Source organism: Ambystoma mexicanum, chromosome 14 (assembly GCF_040938575.1).
Source record: "Ambystoma mexicanum isolate Mex_15411 chromosome 14, UKY_AmexF1_1, whole genome shotgun sequence".
In the NCBI taxonomy this organism is placed as follows: Eukaryota; Metazoa; Chordata; class Amphibia; order Caudata; family Ambystomatidae; genus Ambystoma; species Ambystoma mexicanum.
In genome coordinates, this window is record NC_090940.1 from 289,520,645 (window position 1) to 289,533,217 (window position 12,573).

Genomic DNA, 12,573 nt, shown 5'->3' on the forward strand with positions numbered 1-12,573 from the left:
TTATGTTGTGCTTCCAAGGCTCAAGTTGGCACTTCCTCCCAGTGTCTATCCCTTCCCGTACCCGTAGTCCCAGGCACTCACCCATTGGTTTGGCATGGAGTCTAGGTGTTGGAGCATGGAGACATCCTGGAGGTTGTAGCAGAGGGGTCTCCAGTAGTGTTGTTGCGAGCTGGGATTTAGATTGGAGGCAGCTGTGCAGAGGTATTGTTGTGCTTCTCCTTTGGGCCTCTGATCCACTCCGTTGTGGGGGGGGGTGGATGTGCTATCCTACGGTGCAGCGTAGTGTATGCTGGCGCCTCAGGCGTTTGTGGATAGTGCTAGGGGGGGTTGTGTTAGTGTCCAGGTGTTATCTCGTGCTCCCAAAGCTGAAGGTGGCACTTCCTCCCAGTGTGGGGTCCAGATATTCCTCCTCCAGAGTGCCAGGAACCAGGACTGAAGTCATCCCAGACCAGTCCTCCTTCACTGCAGCCTTTGCTATGAGCGCCCCTGTTGTTTGCCGCGCTGTGGTGCTTCTTTATGGCGGTCCCCACAGTGCTCACCACAGGGAGCTTCGTTAGGTGGAGGGCAGCTTCACGGGTCTCCCACGTCCGTCGGAGGGGGCCCACCAGGGTGCTCCTCCCAGCCTTGCGAGGGCAGCCTGGTAGCCGCGGTTGTGGACACAACTTTTGTTTGTTGCGTTTGGGAGCCGGTGTCTGCTCTTTGGAGCTCACGGGGGGGAGGAGGTGTTACTGCCCTCGGTTCCTCCGACGGGTGTTATCCTGTCTGTAGTGTGTCTGCCATTGAGCTACAAGTTGCGCGGTCGGGGCTGGCTTGCCCGTTAGGATCGGGGGCATAGGTCTGCGTGGGTTGCTTGGGTCCTTGCCGTTGTGGACATGAAAGTCCTGATGGAATACGGCCTCCTTCTCCTTCGGCATGTTCGCCCACCATCTTGGCTGTCAGATGCCGCCTGGTGCTGGAATTCAAAACCGATTTTCGGAGAGACCGGCTGCTCGTCGGTCGTTCATTTTACAGTCAGAAGTGCTCGGGCTGTTCTGGTTGCTTTAGATAGTGTCACTGGCCTGCTTTGGTATCGGGAACTGGATAGTTTTACTTATATGGCAGGCTTCCCACAGAGGCCATCAGAGGAGCAGCTGGATTGCTGGCGCTCCAGGCCGCGCCCCCAGGCCACAGTATTTTAACATATGTGCTCAACAGATGCATCCCCCAACCATGCCATTTATCCCAGGTTCTGTGCAATTGCAGCAGGCAAGGTGTTAGGCGATCCTCTGCACACCGATCCACTGCACACCAGAACACTGCTCACATTTCCCCAACACCTCCCTCCAGGGTACGAGGCTCATGTGATTCGGTTTTCCCAAAGGACCGAAAGCTCCGTACCAGGTATGATTTACGGGCTCGATTGAAACCCTTCCTGCACTGGCAGTTGCCATGGAGAACTTACAGCAGAAGAGGCAGCGTTACATCTCCACGCCGATCGTTCACTTGCTCACGTGATCCAGAGAGGCGTTCCTCACGTGACCTTGGTGGACGTCACGTGACCCCGAAATGCTCAGTATATAAGGCTTGAGACACGGAACACTCATTGCTTCTCAGCTGTCTTCAGACCCTGTTTGGCGTTACGGTTTGCTTTGCTGTTTACCTTGATCTCGGAACTCTATCTTGGACTCCTTCGGATTACCCCTTTGTACCTTTGCTTGGAACTGTTTACCTGTTGCTGGATTTTGGACACGACCCTGACTTGCCTTTGGATCATCTCTTGATACCTTGTTGAACTTTTACGCCATTTCCCTTTTTGGGATTCAAGTCACGCCTTCAGTCCTACAGGTGGTCTATCCTGCATCCACAATTGTCTGTGGTCCTCATGTTCTAGGGACCGCCTCATCTGAGTCTCGAACCTCCCTCCTAGGTTTCCTGGGTTTTCCAAACACCGGATAGGTAAGGATATTCAGAACCTTTGGTTATTGTGATTATATACTGTAATTGCCTTGTACTTAACCTCGCTCTTTTTGACAGCAGCATTGGTGTTCCAGAGGTTCCGTGGATCCGGGAAGTAACATCTCCCACCTGTGGCCCCAAAGGTCGCACAGCAGGTTTCTTTTAGTTCCCCTGTGCGTCACTAGAGGACGGAGGTATCAACGGTCTACACGACACTCAAGTCAGAACAGACTGAGAAGCCATATAGTCGTGTTAGACAATGCAGGGGTCCACGGAAGAACGCATAGCTGCTTTAGTGCAGGCGATTACAGTATTAAGGGCAGATATGGCCGCCGCTAATACGGTGATTCACCAGAGGTTAGATTCTATACAGAGTGTTCAGCATTCTCTCCCTGCAGACCCTGAGTTTGGGGATGCTAGCACTTCAACCACACTGCCTCCGTTGGCAAGTACCCCAACTCCAGCTCCGGTGGTCCTTCCAACCCCTTCCCCTTTGGCTGCTCCTGAACGTTATCAAGGCGATCCCAAGAAGTTCAGGACTTTCATCAATCAGTGCAAATTACATTTCTTGTGCAGACCTCTGGCATTTCCTAATACCACCGCCAAAGCCGCTTTTGCCCTTTCCCATCTGGCCGGGACAGCTGCCGCTTGGGCTAACCCTTTATTGGAGAACAATAGCCCGGTTCTTTATGATTTTGATTTGTTAGTTCTGGAAATGTCTCGAGTCTTTGATACCAGACACAAGGCACAGTCTAAGGATTTGGAGTTGTTAGAACTAACCCAGGGCAGAGGGACTTTGATAGATTACATCACCAGGTTCAATCATTTGGTTGCCGAGGCATCATGGCCAGAAAGCAAGCGGGCAGTTGTCTTTTATAGGGGGTTGAATAACGCAATGAAAGATGCTTTAGCAGTGATACCTTCCATGCCCACTCAGTATCAGGAACTAGTGGATCTTGCCCTGCAGGTAAATTCACAGCGATCAGAGCGCAGAGCTGAGTTGGGGGTTTCCTCCCACCCTACAGTTGTCAGTACCCCTGCTTCCAGTACTGAAGAACCTATGCAAGTAGGAGGTTTACATAGCCCTATTACAACATCTGAGAGAGAACGTAGAAGGGTGGATAATGCATGCTTTTATTGTGGCACCACGGGACATTATGTGAAGGAATGTCCTCGACGTCCCAAGAAGAGTCAGGTTTTTCGGACAGCTCGACCTTAGATCCGGAGACCAGGTCGAGTGTTTAGTCTTCATCTCCGGGTACCCCTCTTGCCTTTGCTCGTGTCCAGCCCATCTTTGTACAGGCCACTCTTTGTCCTTCTACAGATATTTCTCATGCAGTCACGATCATCATTGACTCAGGTGCCACTGGGAACTACATAGACATTGCATTAGCCCATTCCCTCAATCTACCTTTAGTGGTAAAAACCCGACCTGAACCTGTTCAGGCCGTAGATGGCACTGCACTAGTCTCTGGTCCTGTTAGACACCAAACTGCACCTCTATTGTTGACCATACAAGACATTCACACAGAGACGTTAAGTTTTGACTTGATTACCACACCTCAATTCGGTATCATATTAGGAATACCATGGTTGCGTGAACACAATCCTCTGATTGATTGGCAATCAGGCACGGTGCTCTTCGAGTCTGAGATTTGTCAGAACTATTGTCTCCCAACCCATCAAGCAACCGATACTCCTTCTCGGGCCTTGGGAGCCCTAGCTCAACTCACGCTGAATGATGATGGATCAGAGGTTGTGAATTCCCATACCATTGGGGGGGTGGTGTCAGGGATTCCATCTGAGTATAAAGCATTCGAATCAGTTTTCGATCGCGGTTCTTCCGAGGTACTTCCTCCACACAGACCATATGACTGCCCAATTGAATTAATCCCTGATTCCACCATTCCTTCGGGCAGGATTTATTCCTTGTCTCCCTCGGAAGAACAAGCATTGAAACAGTATGTACAGAACGCCCTACGATTAGGACACATCCGACCCTCTACTTCACCAGCTGCAAGCCCTATATTTTTTGCACCTAAGAAAGAAGGGGATTTACGTCCTTGTGTGGATTATCGGCGTCTTAATGCTATCACGAAAAAAAAGGATAGATATCCAATTCCGTTAATCACACCCCTTCTGGACCACTTATCTCATGCTTCTGTTTTCACCAAGCTGGATCTTCGCGGCGCATACAATCTAGTGCGTGTTCGCAAAGGCGATGAGTGGAAAACTGCTTTTTGTACCCGTTACGGCTTGTATGAATATCTAGTCATGCCCTTCGGCCTATGTAACGCCCCGGCAACATTCCAGCGTTTTATGAATGACATATTCAGGGACATTTTGGACGTATACATGGTTGTTTATTTGGACGACATCTTGATCTTTTCACGGAATCTTGATGACCATGTAAAGCATGTCCGAGAAGTATTATCCCGTCTGAGGGAACATTCCCTATTTGCCAAACCCGAGAAATGTCAGTTCCATAAAACATCTGTTGAGTTTCTGGGATTCCACATTACCCCTGGGGCATTATCCATGAACGAATCCAAGGTTAAAGCAGTCCTAGATTGGCCAGTTCCTCAAACACTCAAGTCCTTGCAGGCCTTTTTGGGCTTCGCCAACTTTTATAGGCGTTTTATTTCCTCCTTTTCCACAATTGTTGCCCCACTCACGGCTCTGACCAGCCCTCAGGTACCCTATCGATGGCAGAGGGAACATCAGGAATCTTTTGAGGCTTTGAAAACCGCTTTCACTACCGCACCAGTGCTCCAGCACCCCAATCCTGATCTTCCGTTCATAGTTGAGGCGGATGCCTCTTCTTTTGCTCTTGGTGCGGTATTATCTCAGACATGTCCTACAACAGGCAAATTGCACCCGATGGCATACCATTCCCGTACGTTCTCCAATACTGAGACCCATTATACCGTAACGGAGAAGGAACTCCTGGCTGTCATGGACGCCTTTCGTGTCTGACGCCATCATCTTCTGGGGGCTAAGCATCCAATCACTGTATACTCAGATCATCGAAATCTACAGGATCTGGCCTCATTGAAGTGCATCAATAGCAGACAGGTCCGGTGGCATCTTTTATTTTCCTCTTTTGATTTCCATATTATGCATCGTCCTGGAACCTCACATGGAAAAGCGGACGCCTTGTCACGTTCCCCGGGTGGGGTCGGGTTGCCAACCTTCCCAGACACTGTTCTTGGAAAGAGTCATGTGATTTGTCTCTGCACTCCCTCTTTGTCATTGTTAGATTCTGTACGAGCTTGGACTAGCAATCATTCCGACCAATTGCGGGATTGGGACCCCGTTTATTCTAATGGTTTGCTTTTCGTGCATGAACGTCTGTTTCTTCCCACACCTGACACTCGTAACTTGGCCCTTGAGTGGTCTCATGATGCTCCCTTCAATGCCCATCCCGGTCAAGAGCGCACTTTGGATCTCCTAAAGCGCTGGTGTTGGTGGCCCTCTATGAAGCGCGATGTGGAATGCTATGTGAATTCATGCGCTGTTTGTGCTCAGGCTAAAAATCGAAGAGGACGACCGGTTGGGCTGCTGCTCCCGCTTCCGGTACCTCCAAGACCTTGGCATACACTGACAATGGATTTCGTAACCGATCTCCCCAAGGTACAAGGTATTGACACCATCTGGGTGGTGGTGGACACGTTCACAAAAATGTCTCGTTTTGTTCCTTGTAAGGGTATTCCTTCGGCCCCGGTCTTGGCAGACTTGTTTTTTGAACATGTGTTTGTGTCATTTGGACTCCCTTCGGTCATTGTATCCGATCGAGGGTCACAGTTCACCTCTCGTTTTTGGAGGTCATTGACTAAATTACTGGGCATCGATACCAGGTATTCTTCGGCCTATCATCCTGAATCAATCTATGGAGCAGTATCTTCGGTGTCTTATATTGCAACAGCAGACCTCCTGGTTGACCGCTTTACGGCTTGCTGAGTTTGCATACAATAACGCGGCTCATTCTGCTACAGGTTTTTCTCCATTCTACGCCCTCTACGGTCAACACCCCAAGGTCTTGCCTGTCCCTGATGCTTCTGTTTCTTCGAATCCTGCGGCCGCGACTTGTCTTAGGGATCTGTCTGCTGTTCATGCTAGTACCGTGGTCCATCTTACTGAAGCAAAGGCTTCTATGAAGGCTCGTGTTGACGGCAAGCGTCTGGCTGCTCCTCCCCTGGTGGTGGGTTCTAGGGTGTGGTTGTCTTCACGTCACCTTTGCCTAGTGGGTTGCCGGAAACTGCTACCTCGTTTCTTTGGCCCATATGTGATCTCTCAGGTTGTGAATCCGGTGGCTTTTCATCTAGTTCTCCCAAGTTCTTGGCGTATCCATCCTGTATTTCATGTCTCTCTCCTCAAGCCTTGTCCTGATTCTTCCCGCCTCCGGGCCCCTGTTGCTCCGGTGTCCCTGGCCTCTCCTGATGTTTTTGAAGTGTCGGCCATTTTGGGTTCCCGTTGGTTTAGGGGTAGGCTCCAGTATTTAGTGGATTGGAAGGGCTACGGACCGGAGGAGCGTTCTTGGGTTTCCGCTTTGGATCTTGACACTCCTCGGTTGGTAGCTCGCTTCCATAGGGATCACCCGTCCTGCCCACGGGGTCGTGGGCTGTTGGGGGGGGGGCTATGTTAGGCGATCCTCTGCACACCGATCCACTGCACACCAGAACACTGCTCACATTTCCCCAACACCTCCCTCCAGGGTACGAGGCTCATGTGATTCGGTTTTCCCAAAGGACCGAAAGCTCCGTACCAGGTATGATTTACGGGCTCGATTGCAACCCTTCCTGCACTGGCAGTTGCCATGGAGAACTTACAGTAGAAGAGGCGGCGTTACATCTCCACGCCGATCGTTCACTTGCTCACGTGATCCAGAGAGGCGTTCCTCACGTGACCTTGGTGGACGTCACATGACCCCGAAACGCTCAGTATATAAGGCTTGAGACACGGAACACTCATTGCTTCTCAGCTGTCTTCAGACCCTGTTTGGCGTTACATTTTGCTTTGCTGTTTACCTTGATCTCGGAACTCTATCTTGGACTCCTTCGGATTACCCCTTTGTACCTTTGCTTGGAACTGTTTACCTGTTGCTGGATTTTGGACACGACCCTGACTTGCCTTTGGATCATCTCTTGATACCTTGTTGAACTTTTACGCCATTTCCCTTTTTGGGATTCAAGTCACGCCTTCAGTCCTACAGGTGGTCTATCCTGCATCCACAATTGTCTGTGGTCCTCATGTTCTAGGGACCGCCTCATCTGAGTCTCGAACCTCCCTCCTAGGTTTCCTGGGTTTTACAAACACCGGATAGGTAAGGATATTCAGAACCTTTGGTTATTGTGATTATATACTGTAATTGCCTTGTACTTAACCTCGCTCTTTTTGACAGCAGCATTGGTGTTCCAGAGGTTCCGTGGATCCGGGAAGTAACATCTCCCACCTGTGGCCCCAAAGGTCGCACAGCGGGTTTCTTTTAGTTCCCCTGTGCGTCACTTGAGGACGGAGGTATCAACGGTGTACACGACACTCAAGTCAGAACACAAGGGTTGAACAGAACCCAGCAACTGGGGCTGCACAGACCTATGTGATTCAACCGACCGTGCAAGCACAGGCACTGGTACAGGCATGGGAGAAAAATCCTTTATCCAAGGAAAGGTCACTCGCTACACTGGAGTGTTTTTGGAGGGAATCCTTTCCCACTCCCCGGTGCTAATATCTACCCAGATTAGGACAGCCCACAGGGATCTCGATGTGTCCAGTCCTGTCTCTTACTGCAATCCGGAAGAGGAACCCCAGATAGGTGACAGAACGTTTTCATTTATGGGCGATACAGGGGCTACAAAATCTGGCATCAAGGACGGCGAGTTCCCCTTGTCAGGCAAAATAATGGACACATAGAGAATCTCTGGGGCTATCCTGTTGGTGCCTTACACTGAGGATCTACGTATTAAGGTAGGTACACAAAATGTATCTGCTCCTTTATTGTATTGCCTCAGCAGACTCCACATGTCGATCGCTTTCACAGAGGAAGGGATAGTATGCCCGACTCCAAGTTTGTAACAGTAAGAGAAGCGGTGCCTTTGCATGCATGCTGTAGTGATAAGGGGGTTACCTCTACATTTGACTTTGTTTCTTTATGGAGTAATAGTTTTGTTGAGTTGGGTCCCAGGAATCAGAGATCAGACATGGCGGGTACCGATTCAATTTTTGTTTCGGCCTGTTGAGCCGCAGGAGGCAACACTGGGCACTATTGTTATGGTTCTCTTTGAAGCAGTAGTTATCAAGAAGAACAGGGTGCTTTTCTCAGGCACTGACCAGGAAGACGAAGAGTGGCGCACCGTTCTGTGCATCAATCTGACCTTATCGCTAAAGGTTTTGTCTGACGAACAATTGTTTGAGGACACCAAAGACACAGGAGAGATGGTTTTTGAAATTGGAGTGCCTTGCCAGATAGAGCTATAGCAAAGAGAAGTACCAGAGACCATGCTCATTGTTAGAAGTACATCACCATGTTGAAAGGAGGATTTGGAAAAAGTGTGGGACCATTTATGGACCAGCAATCCTCATGATGTGGGGATGTTAAGGAGTGTTGGAGCAGTGTGGATACAATTGAAACCTGGCATGATACTACCACAGGTTTTGCAGTACCCCATGCTTAGGCTGATGAAGGTACTTATGAGACCAACTATTGCGTTGTTGAAGCAAGGCATTGTAAAGACTGGAGGGGGTGTCTATACTCCTGCTCTCTATATGGCAGAGGAGAGGCACAGAGGACCCCAGCCAAGATTCTCTATTATGGTAGCTATGGTTGAGCAATCAATGCCTGGCTTCTCAAGAGGTGATGCGGGCTGGTTCTTAATTACAGTGTAGTCCCCAAGCACCCAAAAAAGGAATGTCCACACACTATGTTAGTGTAAACTCAGTCTTTATATAATTAAGGTTTAAGGTTATATACACAATCACAATAACCTACTTTGTGCTCAGTTAATCTACAATGGCAAATATATACCCAGTTCTACATGGTACCACAATCACTATCAGATTTCATTAAAGTGCATCAACTGCACTTAGTTTCAATTTCACACAAATCAAGTAATAAAGAGAACCAACAATAGACATAGGAGGAAACCTAGGCACCTGTAAATAAAGATATATTGTACAAACCCAGTGCATATATTGTTCAATATGAGTCTTATTTCCTTCTAAATAGTTCTACAACCCCAATGTACCTGGAATAGCAGAGTTGGATGTCGGGTCGTCAACGGATCCTTCTTGAGCGGCTCGTTTAAGGCAGGAGCCACGGATTGTCCAGATCCCACGAGGAAAAAGGGGTGAACACTGTCGTTGCGGCAGCAGCTTCGGTCCTGGCGGTGCTTGTTGACGATCGGTCGAAAACTTCCTGCAAGCTAAGGCATGCGGTACACCTTGACGACGAGTGTTCGTTGCCGCAAAGATTCAATGAAGAACTTTGGCCCAGCAAGGGCGTCGGGTCGTCGGCATCTGGCATTGGTGAACGGGACGGGACCACGACTTGACTTTCTCCAGCAGGACGAAAGCGGTCGACGAGGATGAGCAAGGGAGTCCTTGGATCAAATTCTCTTAGGCAAAGGGAGCACTGCGGCTCCGGTCAGCGATGGCGGTCGGTGATGGTGGACAGCTGTCCGGTGTGTCCTTTTGTTCTCCTCAGCGGTCCCCTTCTCCGGTCGACAGCCTTTCGTAGGTCTGTCTACTAGAGAACTTTGGCAAAGATCAGCTGGTGCACGATGGTCCCTCGTAGCTCGGGAAGAGGTCTCCTAGCCAGGTCCGCTCTTGGATCAGTTCCTTGAAGGCACAGCAGCTTTCAGATTAGCGAAGGACAGCAGCAGTGGGCTTCAAAGCTAAGCATCAGTTTCACCTTCAGCTTCTGAATGATTTCTAGCAGTGAGAGGCCCCCAGATATACTGTTGATCTCCCATTATCTCTGCTGGGTCACACATAGGCAACCAATCAATCAGAAGGGCATTCAGGCAGTCAGGCAGCCAATCAGGCAGTCAGGCAGCCAATCAGGTGCACAGTGCATTCAGGCCATTCTTCTCCATCCAGACACTCACAACACAGAATGTGGATTTGGACAAGCACTTTGCCATTCAGCACTACACACTGTATTCATACCATTTTCGGACAGGGCTGTCTCAGTCATTGTGTCAACCACCAGACACTAGACACCTATAAAACGGAATGCATATTCGTCACACACTCCATTCACCCAGGTCCCACCCCACAAGCGTACCCACAACATACAGCCTGGAGGTTCCGGTGGTCGGTGTACACTGTTACTGGATGTCAAGCACCCAGAAGATGGTGTCTCCACTCCTTAAAATCTGCTCGAATTGCTAAGAGTTCCCTCTCCATGATGGTGTAATTGCGTTCAGCCGAAGATAGTTTTCGGGAGAAATAAGCCACCGGATGTAACTGCTGTGTAGCGGTGCAGATCTGTGACAGGATGGCCCCCACCGCTATAGCGGAGGCATCTGCTTCCACTATAAAAGGGAGAGAAGGGTTTGGGTGTTTCAGAACGGGAGCAGAAGTAAAGGCCTCTTTTAATGCCTCAAAGGTCGCCTGGGCTTTGTAGTCCCACAAGAATGGAACCCTGGGACTGGTGAGACGGGTAAGGGGTGCCACTATTTCAGAAAATGAGGCAATAAAAGCCTATAGAAATTCGGAAAAACCCAGAAAAGATTGAAGCGCCTTTACAGAGTCCGGAACCGGCCAGTCCATTACTGCTTTAACCTTAGAGGTGCACATGAGCACCCCTTTTGCTGATATTTGAAACCCCAAGAACTCAACTGAGGATGCGTGGAACACACATTTTTCTAACTTAGCATAGAGAGTGTTCACGCAAACGCTGCAGTACGGAGCAAAAATGTTGGATGTGTTGGGTGAGTGAATCCGAGAATATCAGAATATCATCTAGGTAGATCACTACATAACAGTCCAGCATGTCTCCAAAGATGTCATTAACGAAGTGCTGGAATGTGGCTGGAGCGTTACAGAGCCCAAAGGGCATAACGCAGTATTCGTACAGCCCAAACTTCATTTTGAAAGCGGTTTTCCATTCGTCCCCGCTTCGCATCCTCACCAAATTGTATGCCCCTCTGAGATCTAATTTAGTGAAAATGGTAGAGGATGTCATTTTATCGAGTAGTTCCGTTATGAGGGGCAACGGGTATTGGCTCTTAACCGTTATTTTGTTCAAGGCTCTATAATCTATGGGAGAGGCTGCAGGGGACCGGGAAGGTCGAATGTGTCCCAAACGCAATGCCTTATCCACATACTCTTTTAGATGTTTCTCTTCATTAATGGTCAGGGAGTAAACACGACCATGAGGTATCACTGCCCCAGGTACCAAATCAATGGGGCAGTCATAGCAACGATGTGGAGGGAGTTTCTCTGATAGCCCTTTGTCGAATACGTCAGAGAAGTCCTTGTACACTGCTGGTAGTTCGGATGTTGGATCACTCAGCGTGGCACTAATGGAGGAGACATTAGCCACTAAGGCTAAACAAGGAGACAAAGACGTCACATCCGGGTTTTGAAAACAATGTTGAGTACAAAACACAGAAGAAAAATGTACCGTTTGTTTGATCCAGTCAATTACAGGGTTGTGAGTCCGGAGCCAGGATAGACCAAGAATGATCCCAAACTGGGGAGCCGAAATAAGGTCGAACACTATTTGTTCAGTATGACCTTCTGTGGTAGACATGCAAAGCGGGACCGTCTGTTCTGTTACCCATCCGGATACCAGACGAGAACCGGCTACGGCATGTACCTCCTCAGGTCTACCCTTAGGAACTACCATTAAACCATGGCGTTTAGCCAAATGTATATCCATATAGTTTCCGCTAGCCCCTGAATCAATCATAACTGGATTGGTGAAGGGCTCAACACCAGGGATCGTAATATACATGGCAAGGTAGATGTGTGAGAAGGGAGGACATTGGTCCGAGCCGCCCATTTGATGACTCATCCATAGGGCTCGGCTTAAGGACGAGTCTTGGCGTTTCCCGCTGTCTTAACAGGTCTCCTAGGGCATACACGAATGTAATGGCCAGAATGGCCACAATAGAAGCATAGGTTGTTACCCATACACCGTTCTCGTTCGGCTTTGGTTAGTGGACCTCTGATTGCCCCTATTTGCATTGGTTCGGCTTCGCCTGCAAGGGCAGGAGAGGCCGTTTCTGACTTAGCTGAGAAGCAAAGGTCAGGGATACGCCGTTCGCCACGTCTTTGCCGCAGCCGAGCGTCAACCTGCAGGACCAAGTCCAATAGTTTCGGAAAACCAGACGGCAGAGCAGGCACCACTGAGAGAGCGTCCTTTAGCTCATCTGAAAGTCCCTTATAAAAGACGGCTGCCTTCTTCTGTTCGGGCCAGGTGGTTTCCGCTGCTAAAGGATTAAAGCGGGCAAAATAGGACAAAAGGTCTGTTTTGCCCTGGCTGATAGCAAGGAATTCAAGATCTGAAGTTTGTGCCTTGTAACGCATGTCAAACACGCTATTCATAGACTGAATAAGGGCATCAAAGTCATACAGGGCTGGGTCGTTGGCTTCGAGTAATGGGTTGGCCCAAGCCGCTGCTGTTCCTCCCAA